General features: G+C 49.9%; 1 long non-coding RNA gene across 2 annotated transcripts; it reads right to left on the bottom strand.

Moving 5' to 3' along the window:
• Positions 1-493: 493 nt before the first annotated feature.
• LOC120240905 lies at positions 494-4,494 on the bottom strand. 2 transcript variants are annotated; one of them, XR_005530773.1, is made up of 5 exons: positions 4,430-4,487; positions 2,729-2,851; positions 2,210-2,258; positions 1,701-1,817; positions 494-831 (listed from the first exon to the last, which is right to left on the bottom strand). It is a non-coding gene; the product is annotated as an uncharacterized LOC120240905 (long non-coding RNA). The 2 variants fall into 2 exon arrangements; XR_005530772.1 differs by lacking the exon at positions 2,729-2,851 and having other exon boundaries at positions 4,430-4,494.
• Between the last annotated feature and the right edge of the window lie 4,419 nt (positions 4,495-8,913).

Below are 8,913 nucleotides of genomic sequence, written 5' to 3'. Positions count from 1 at the left end.
AGCCGATTGATGGCCCTGGGAGTTAGTGGTGGTGATGTTCTGCCTGCCCTCAACTGTGGGCCATTGCCCCCGTAGGGTTCTTGTTTTGTGTTGAGTGTCTGCGGGACTGATGTTTGGTCAAGACGGGGGCCAGAGTACACCGTCCCCTAAGAGGGGCTAGTGTTAAACTTTGTCCAGATTTGTCTCAAGCCCAGAGGGCCACACCGTGTGTGCACATGGGTGATGAGGGGAGATGAGGCACCGTGGGGGCCAGGGATGGGAGAGAGAACGGAATGCTCCCTTGAAGATGTGGAATCCCAGAGTCTGAAAGGAAGGGTAGGGCTTTGGTGTAGTAGTCTTGGTGGTGAAACAGCTGTAGGGGAGGCTGAGAGGTTGAGTGTCGCGTATCCTTTACAGCCTCTGCTGGGCTGTGCATCCAGCCTTGGAGGAAGTGGAGGCACGGTGAGGGTATAAATGGAGATGAAGCTGGAAGGGAAGCGTTTTGGATGAGGCGGTGGATTGTCAGATTTTACTATGTATGTCATGGGCAAGCCCATCGGAAGCTTTTGAATAGCGGAGATGCCCTGGGTTTTTGGCAGAAAGTTCTGGCTGCTGTGACTGGGTGGGTTGAAGTGGGAAGCAGCTGCAGGTGGCGGGCCCCTCGGGAGGCATCGTGATGCTTCTGGCAGACCGTCAGGAGGATGAGCACCAAGTCAGAGATGCAGCCAGGAGACAGCTTTGAGGAGCATCACAAAAGCAGTGCTAAGAAGAACAGGAGTCTGGTTGGATGAGGCAGATGAGGATCGGGAAGAGGTGATGATCACCCTGCAGCTGGCGGCGGGTGATGGGAAGCTGAAATGAGGAAAGGGGGAAAATGAGGGAAACCAAGGCACGTCTGAGCAGTTTCGACTTTGAGGTGTCAGAGGACGTCTGTGTCAATGTATCGGGCAGGTAGCACAGGGTTTGGGGTTCAGAGCGTGGAAGACAGATCACAGAAAGAAGTGTACAGAAAGTTTCACAATGTTGAATTTGTGCAGAATTTTAGAATTTACAGAAGAAGCTTGTATATCAAAAGACTCTACGGGTGAGATATTATCATCATCTCTGTCACGTGGGTGGGGATACTGAGGCATGCCTACTAGCAGAGTGGATGGTCCAGCAGGGGGTGAGGTTGGAGCACGTTGTCCATATGCCAGAAAGCAGTGAAATTCACACTATCCTTGCAATATTTCACTCTTTGGAGGAAGATGGTCATCTTCTCACCACCCCCAGGACAACAGCGCGATCCTTCACTCCGTATCCCCCAGTTCGTGGCCTCCGTGGCCTCCCTGTTCATGGAGAAGTAGCCGTGTGCCAGCTTGGGCAGCTGGGTAGACACGTGGGGTGAAAGACTGAGGGGCATAAATGCCCACATGGGGATGAGAGACGGTGAGGGAAGATCAGAGAAACAGGGATGCTGGCCTGGCTGGGGCCCAGCAAGGGAAGGGTCGAAGGAAGCACAGCGTCAATGGGGTCTTATTGACTGTCGGGATGATCTTGGCTTTATGCAAGAAAGCTCATGGGGAGCCATGGCAGGGTGCTGAGCAGAGAAGTGACAGAATCCGATGGCCCCTGTGTGCTCCATTGACACTAGGCTGTGGAGAGCAAGTAGGAGATGCATCTCTACGCAGGGACCTAGAGGGATCCCGGAGGCAGGTAAGGTGGGGGTAGCACGCACCGACCTTAAAGGGAGCACTGACACCTATTCGGATGGATTCTTTGTGGAGAGCGGTTGATTCAAGGAGTCAAGGAGGGTCTCGGTAACTGGATGGGTGGGGCTGCCATTAGGCTGGGGAGGTCTGTAGAGAGAGCAAACTTGAGTGGGGGGGGGGGGGTGGCCCGGAGCCTGTGCTGGGAGCTGCTAAGCTTCAGACGCAGACAGTGAGTGGGGACTTGGGTACAGGGACACAGGCCGGGAGAAGTGTCAGTTTGGGAGTCATCTGTGTGAGACGGTTCCCAAAGCAGCAAGGCTGGACTAGATGGCCCAGTGGGTGGGTGCAGACAAGAAAGAGAGCCTGGAACACTCCCTTGCCAAGGGCGTAGGGGGAAGTGGATGGACCTGGGCCAGAGGGAGCAGCTGGGAGGCTTTAGCAGGTGCTGTCTGGGCTCTGGGAGGAGGAGGGATCACCTGCGTCTAGGGTGGCAGGTGGATCGGGTAGAATGACAGTGGCCATTGGATTCATCCACTTACACATCTAAGGTGGCCTTGTTTCTCAGTCTCTTCTAGCAGTGACCTGTAGCTGTCGTGCAAGAAAAGGGCCAATGAGAATATCCCCTTCACTACTCAGTTATGTCCCGGCGTAATACCGATAGCCCTATCAGTTATCAGTGGCCCTAATGTGTCACATGATCTCCATTTACTCTCCTGTAATCCTCACACAGGACAAGATGGTCACTACATTTCACAGCGGTGGGAAGTGAGATTCAGGGGGTTTGATGGCTTGTTCAAGGTCAGAGTTAAAGGGGCCTAGCAGGATCAAGAATCCAGAACGGTGGGCTCCCAGGCATGTGGTTTTCCACGCTGGGGACAGTTAGTCCAGTGGGTACAGGTAGCCCCAGACAGAGCCGTGGTCTAGGCTTTAATACCTGAGCTGGCCACTCAGGAGCCACCCGTGTTTCCTTTAGTGGCCTCATGAGTCGCCTGGAGGCCCTTAGATGAATTTATATAAAGAAATAAGACCAGGCTGGTAACAACTCCAGTAAAACTCACTCTTTGCTGTCTATATTATGAGGATAGTGGTGCGAAGGTAAACTTTGCCAGAGGGGATGTCACGCGTTTTCTTCACTCTTCCCTTTGTTAAAACAAGTTAGGTAAAAAGCCATGTTGTGTGGCCTAAAGGGATGTAGAAACCCAGATCAGTTTAAATGTAAGATACATAAACTCAAGTAAATACGCATATGGAATGATGAATTGCAAGAAGGTTCTCAGGCAGGCAGAGGGATCTAAGAGCGAACCATGAACCAGTCTGCAGACTGATTTTTAGTTTCCAGCACCACCTTGCAGAGGGCAGAGGCCTGGGCTCTGCTGGCTCCAGGCAGGTCACTCCAGCACAGCTCGGACAGGGAGCACAGAGCTCCCATACTCACAACCGGGAGTGAGTGCTAACGCCTATGCAGCCCCAGACCCCATGGTGGCCCTAAGAGCAGAAGCTCTTCCATGAGGGGTCCGTAAGATGTGAGTACGTGCCCTCATCCGGTGCCCTTTCCTGACCCAGAAGAGGCCCCCACCTGCTTCCTTCTTCTCCTGGGGCCAGTGCTTTTGGCCAGAGCCTGTAGGGTGTGGTGGCTGCTGGTGGGACAGGGTGGGAAATTGGGACAGCACCACAGTTTAGGGACCCTGGAGACTCCCCATCCTGCACTAGTCAGCAAGGCAGGGTGGAGTGGGGCGCTCACACAGTGCTCTGTGCAGGCTGCAGGCATTCCCTCTGGTGTAACTGGGGCCCGGCCACCGTCAGGACCAGCGTCCCCAGGCCTCCCCCGTACCTGCAGAACCTCCCTGGGCCAGGCTGCCATTAGAGGAAAGCACCCCATCTGTTTTCTGGATTTCTCCTGTGTGTCTGAGGGCCCTCTAGCCAGCTGGGTTTCATGAAGCCCAAAATGGATCTTGCCTGGAGCACATTCTCCTCCAATGTCTAAAGCCAGCCCGAGGGGGGTTTGTTTTTGTTTTTTTAATCTTTCTGAGGAATCTAATCTGTGTCCTTCCATTACCAGCCTGTTGTGGAAGAAGAGAGCTGTTTAGTATCTGAGAACCCTTCTGGGGCTTTTTAATGATTCTGTTCAAGTTTTTCTTCTCCTCATTGAAAATTCCACATTGCCAGCAATTAAGGGGCTTCAGGTTTAGAAACTGACAGCCCCCCATGCTCCCCACCTGGGCAGAAGCATCAATTAATCCAGCCTTTTCATGCATCCTGGGAGGAGGCCATATGCCTCCTTCAAAACCAAAGTCTTTTTTTTTTTTTCAGTTAAGAAAAAAAAAAACCTTTCCCATTGCTTCAGTTACCACTTCCTAGTTCTAAGTTCTAGAACTTTCCTCCCTAAGCGTCTGCCTCATCCTCACTCCTGTAGAGGTGGGAGAGGGGGGAGTCTGGTGGCCTCTGAGATGTCTGCTAGCCCGGAAGTCTCATGGCTCTGGATTCACAACGGCCCACCTAATGCTGTGCTCAGAAGTGCCCAGATTTCTTGGAGACATAACAGTTTTTACTCCACAGATCATTAGAACTTGACCTCTGAGAAGATGGAAATAGGGGAGGCAGGCCTGAGGGCTGTTTTAGTTAACTTTGATTTGGAAGTCCTGGTTCTAGGTGACCAGTGACCAGCTCAGGAGGTTCATTACTTCCACAAATAGTGACTGAATGCATTCGAGGGGCCACACACTGTTTGGAGGGCTGAGGACACAGCAGCAAATACTCACAGGGCTTACATACTGTGGCAACATGCTGTGGGCTGTGGTTGTGTTCCATGGGTCTTAGAGCCTTGACCTCCGTGATCTATCTGTTCCTTTATGACTGCAGTGGTTTTCACCTACATAATGTTTTGGTCATAATGTCTATGCCAGATGCTGTGTTTCAGTGCCACACCAGACTGTCCTTTCTTCCTGGCCTGACTTGGGGGAAGTTCGTGCCTTACTGATTAGAACCTCCAGGCACCTTAGTTGTGGGTTAGTAGCAATCCCAAGCTCGGAGGCTGGTGCTTGGTGACATTCTTAAGAAACGGTCATGCTAACCCTGTGAGTTCAGGCTTCTTTCATCGAAATCTCAACAATAAAGATGTGCATCCATGTGCGGAGAGTCATTCTAGAACGCTAGACCTAGAACTTCATGGGTCCTCTGCACCAGCCCCCATTCCCCAAGCCCAGTGTAAATCAGATTCCTAACACATTTCTAAGGCTGTCTGTACATTGCTAAAATGCTGACCTTGAGAGGCTGAGAAGCATGCTGTCATTTCATTCCCACGCATTACTTTTGGTGTGACACTGACCATGGGGTCCCCTGAACGCAGCCTAAGCCCCGACATCCTCTGCTCTTGCTGCCCGATCCAGTAGATTCAGTGCTGGAACATGGCTTCCCTGAAATACACAAGGCTTCCTTCCCCTTAGCTTCTGTTCATCTTTGTTTTCCTCAACCTACATGTGTAGCGGCCTAGCAATGAGCATTCCAACAGGGTCTTGACTTCAGCACCATCATCTGGGTCCCTGTTTATTGATAAGATGGTCTGTCCTTAACCATGGCCGCTGGACCACTCATGTCCTGTGTCATGGGAAGAGCAGTTGGCCTTACACGCCCAGTAATGGATCCGAAGTGACCTCCTTTGCTCAGGGCAAAAATTATTTGGAATGAGAGCCTCTTATGAGGGTCAGATGTGGTTGGAGCTGGAAGACCTGTGTGCAGGTACTGCTCTATGGGGACAGGTGGAGCTGGGTGGATGGGCGTACCACTCTATCTCTGCTCCTATGTCATTGCTAAAATGGAGATCAGGATTCCCGTCTGAGCAGCCTCCCTGGCTGGCCAGGAGAAAATATCTGAGATCATGTGAGTAAAAGTACTTGGAAGATGATAAAGTTCTTTGTAAATGTGAGAGATTATTATTCATCTTCGATAGACAGAAAAAAATAATTTGTGGAAGAGCAAAATGCACAGAGAGGTAGAAGATGCTGGCCATTTTACTTATTTAAAAATAATTTTTTTAACATTTATTTGTTTTTGAAAGAGAGAGACAGAGTGTGAGCAGGGGAGGGATAGAGAGGGAGGCCCAGAACCCAAAGCAGGATCCAGGCTCTGAGCTGTCAGCACAGAGCCCAGTGTGGAGCTCGAACCCACAGACTGTGAGATCATGACCTGAGCCGAAGTCGGACGCTTAACCCACTGAGCCACCCAGGTGTCTCTCGAAGACACTGTCCATTTTAAAGAATGTATGCAATTTTGACACTCAACTTTGCTAATGTCTTACTGTTTTCAAAAATAACAGCTGTTACAGCGTCAAAAGAAGACATTTTTTCACGAAAGGAAGCAGGTCAGTTCTTTGAACAGGTTCTGTCCCGTGTGGGTGGTCATGCCAGGCCAGGGAAATTGGGAGATCCCGTTGTGTGATGGGCATTTGAATCTGTAGCACTAGGAAGTAATGCAGGGTGAGAAGAGAGCAGGCATGTATCTTTCTTCTGTTCTGGGCCAAGGAAATGGGGAGCGGCTGAAGGAGACCTTCAGGAGAAGGTGCCCCCAACCTCCACGTGAGCCAGGCTTCTCACTTAAAAGCCTCCTTCCTGTGATCTTGCCACAGAGTGGGGAATCAGGGTACAACAATGAACTGCAAGCCCATCTGTGTTCTAGGGGCAATGTCCCACAGTGACGCTGGCAGCATCCTCTCCCATGGCCCCGCCTGGTGCTCTGCCTGTGTGGTGAAGTCCAAAAGGAAGTAGTAGCATCTGGACAGGGCCGCTGGTCTCCTCCATTGCCTGTGCCTTCGCGAGGCATCCCCGGAGTGTAGGGTGATTACTGCTTATATTGGCAGGTGGGAGGCTCCTAAGGAGAGTGGACTCAGCCTCACTCCTTAAGTTGCTGCCCTTTGGCTATAAGTCTCCAGCATCAGAAGCATCTGGGGAGCTGTGTAAAATGTCCAGTTCCCGGTCTCACTTTTGCAAATCCAGAGTGACTTGCTTGTGGCTGGGAATATGCGTTTTTGGCAGGCACCAGGACCAGTTCAGCACCAGTCTGTGGTTTGAGCAATCCTAGAGCTCTAGGTGCATGTCCTGATTTGTCCCCAAATGCTCTGGGGCCTGGGCTGGGCTGGCATCGGATCTTCTGCATCCTCCTTGACAGTGCCCATCTCACATGGCCGCTCTGAGCATTAAGTTGACTGCAATGCTTTGTAGAAAGTATCCAACTTGCAGAGAGGCTCGGTCAATATGGGTGCTTGTCCTTCCTTATAGCAACCCTGGACAAGAAATAGAACCAGATTTATTTCAGAATTCCTAAAAATGCATGACCATTCTTGGTCCCCACTAACCCTTTCTTGTTCATGTATGATTAATGGGTATGTTTCCATCACTCAGCAAGTGTTTGTCCAGGATATTCACCTTACCAAGCAAGCATTTCAGATTTCAGGGGCAAAGAGGGAGACACAAATGATATAGCAAAAATAGTTGCCAGCACCTAGACCTGGGGGTGGGGGGGGGAACCAAAAGACTTGTTTTTGGAGTTGAGACTTTAGTGCATCAATCCAATAATGTTTCCTAAATAAACAGAACTCTTAAGAAATCAGCCAACAGATCAAAGATGAAATTGTACAATCTTTTGTACACTTGGAATTTAGAAGAAGGTAAGGGCAATAGTAGGCATTGTCAGCTCTTCTAGAATGAACTGTATGGTCTTCTTGACATGTATATTTTATCTTATTCATTTATTGGTTTAAAATAAGCTTTGTGACCATGATGGGACTTGAACTCTTGACCCTACAGCAGTCTCATGCTCTGCTGACTGAGCCAGCCAGGTGCCTCAACACATTTATTATTTTTATTTTATTTTATTTATTTATTTAATCTATTTTATTTATTTTATTTTATTATTTTTGAGAGACAGAGTGAAACAAAGCACAAGTAGAGGAGGGACAGAGAGAGAAGGAGACACAGAATCTGAAGCAGGCTCCAGGCTCTGAGCAAGCATTCAGCACACAGCCTGACGCAGGCTCACACAGCCTGTGAGATCATGACCTGAGCCGGTCAGACACTTAACCGACTGAGCCACCAGGAACCCCCCAATACGTATATTTTAAATGAAGATGGAGACAGGCAGATTTTACTGAATATGTATGTAAATGTGTGTAATCAGAGTCATAGAGTTACAGAATCTGAAAGGATCTCACACTTACTCAAAGACACCACCATCTCCCGTCCTTCCCGCATATGCCCCGTGTTAGAAATCAGAACCACGAAGGCCCAAGGAGCTGTCTAAAGTACAGAAAGGGATTCCGAATTTGAAGCATATAAACACAGAAGGTAAGTGAAATGGCATTTCAATATTTAAATTTTTTAGGATATCTGTGTGTGGTAGACTCCTAGCTAAGTGATGGGGGACACATTCGAATCTAATCATTGAAGGGTTGGAATAGGGTGGAGGTTTATTTAATTTAGTAGCCGTGAGGCTCAGCTTCAGACCCCACAGTACACAGAATGCATCTTCTCAAGAGAGGGAGAAGAAGTGGCAAGAGATCTCGGCTCTCAGATGAGTCCCAGGCAGCTGGGAGGGTCGTCAGTGGCTGTCCTAGAACCTGGCACTGTCCTTTCTCAGCCAGGCGGTTGCAGTAGTGTGTGCTGATTCCCATCCCCACCAAGCTCTTGGCGTCTGTCCTAAAGCAAACACTTTGACTCTTCTCTTTACCGTTACCATCTGACATCCCCATAGTGTCAAAAATGTGCCAAGCACAGGCTGTGCAAAACTTAGTTCGATCATTTTGCCTCGCAAACCTAAAATTAACGTTAAAAAGTGAAAAGGTGTTGACTGTTGGCAACAGTGGCGGGCGATGACTGAAAGGGTTGGCTGTGACCGCTTTGTTGTGGCACTACTAGAAATGATTTCTGGAGCACCCAGACTGTAGGCCCGTCATTGTGGGGATGAGGCTTCTTGGTGGCCTTAGCTCATTCACACACCTCTGAACACCACGAGCTTTGTGGCAAGTCCCCAACGATTCAGAGGGCACTTTTGGCTTCCGGCTTGCTCACGGAGGAACCTGACATTGCCTATGGTCATCAAGCACAGACAGCAAGGCGTGAAATGTCTTCTGGGGGCATGGAGGTGGGTGGGGGTCAGAGAAGGCATCACTCAGAAGCTCAGCCTCCAAGGGTGAATCAGATTCTACCAGTTAGACCAGAGAGGAGGGCAGACATTTCATGCAGGGGGTGGGTAT

The sequence above is a fragment of the Hyaena hyaena genome, unplaced genomic scaffold (genome assembly GCF_003009895.1).
Source record: "Hyaena hyaena isolate Hyena2069 unplaced genomic scaffold, ASM300989v1 scaffold_266, whole genome shotgun sequence".
Classification (NCBI taxonomy): domain Eukaryota; kingdom Metazoa; phylum Chordata; class Mammalia; order Carnivora; family Hyaenidae; genus Hyaena; species Hyaena hyaena.
This window is presented reverse-complemented; position numbering and strand designations above follow the sequence as displayed.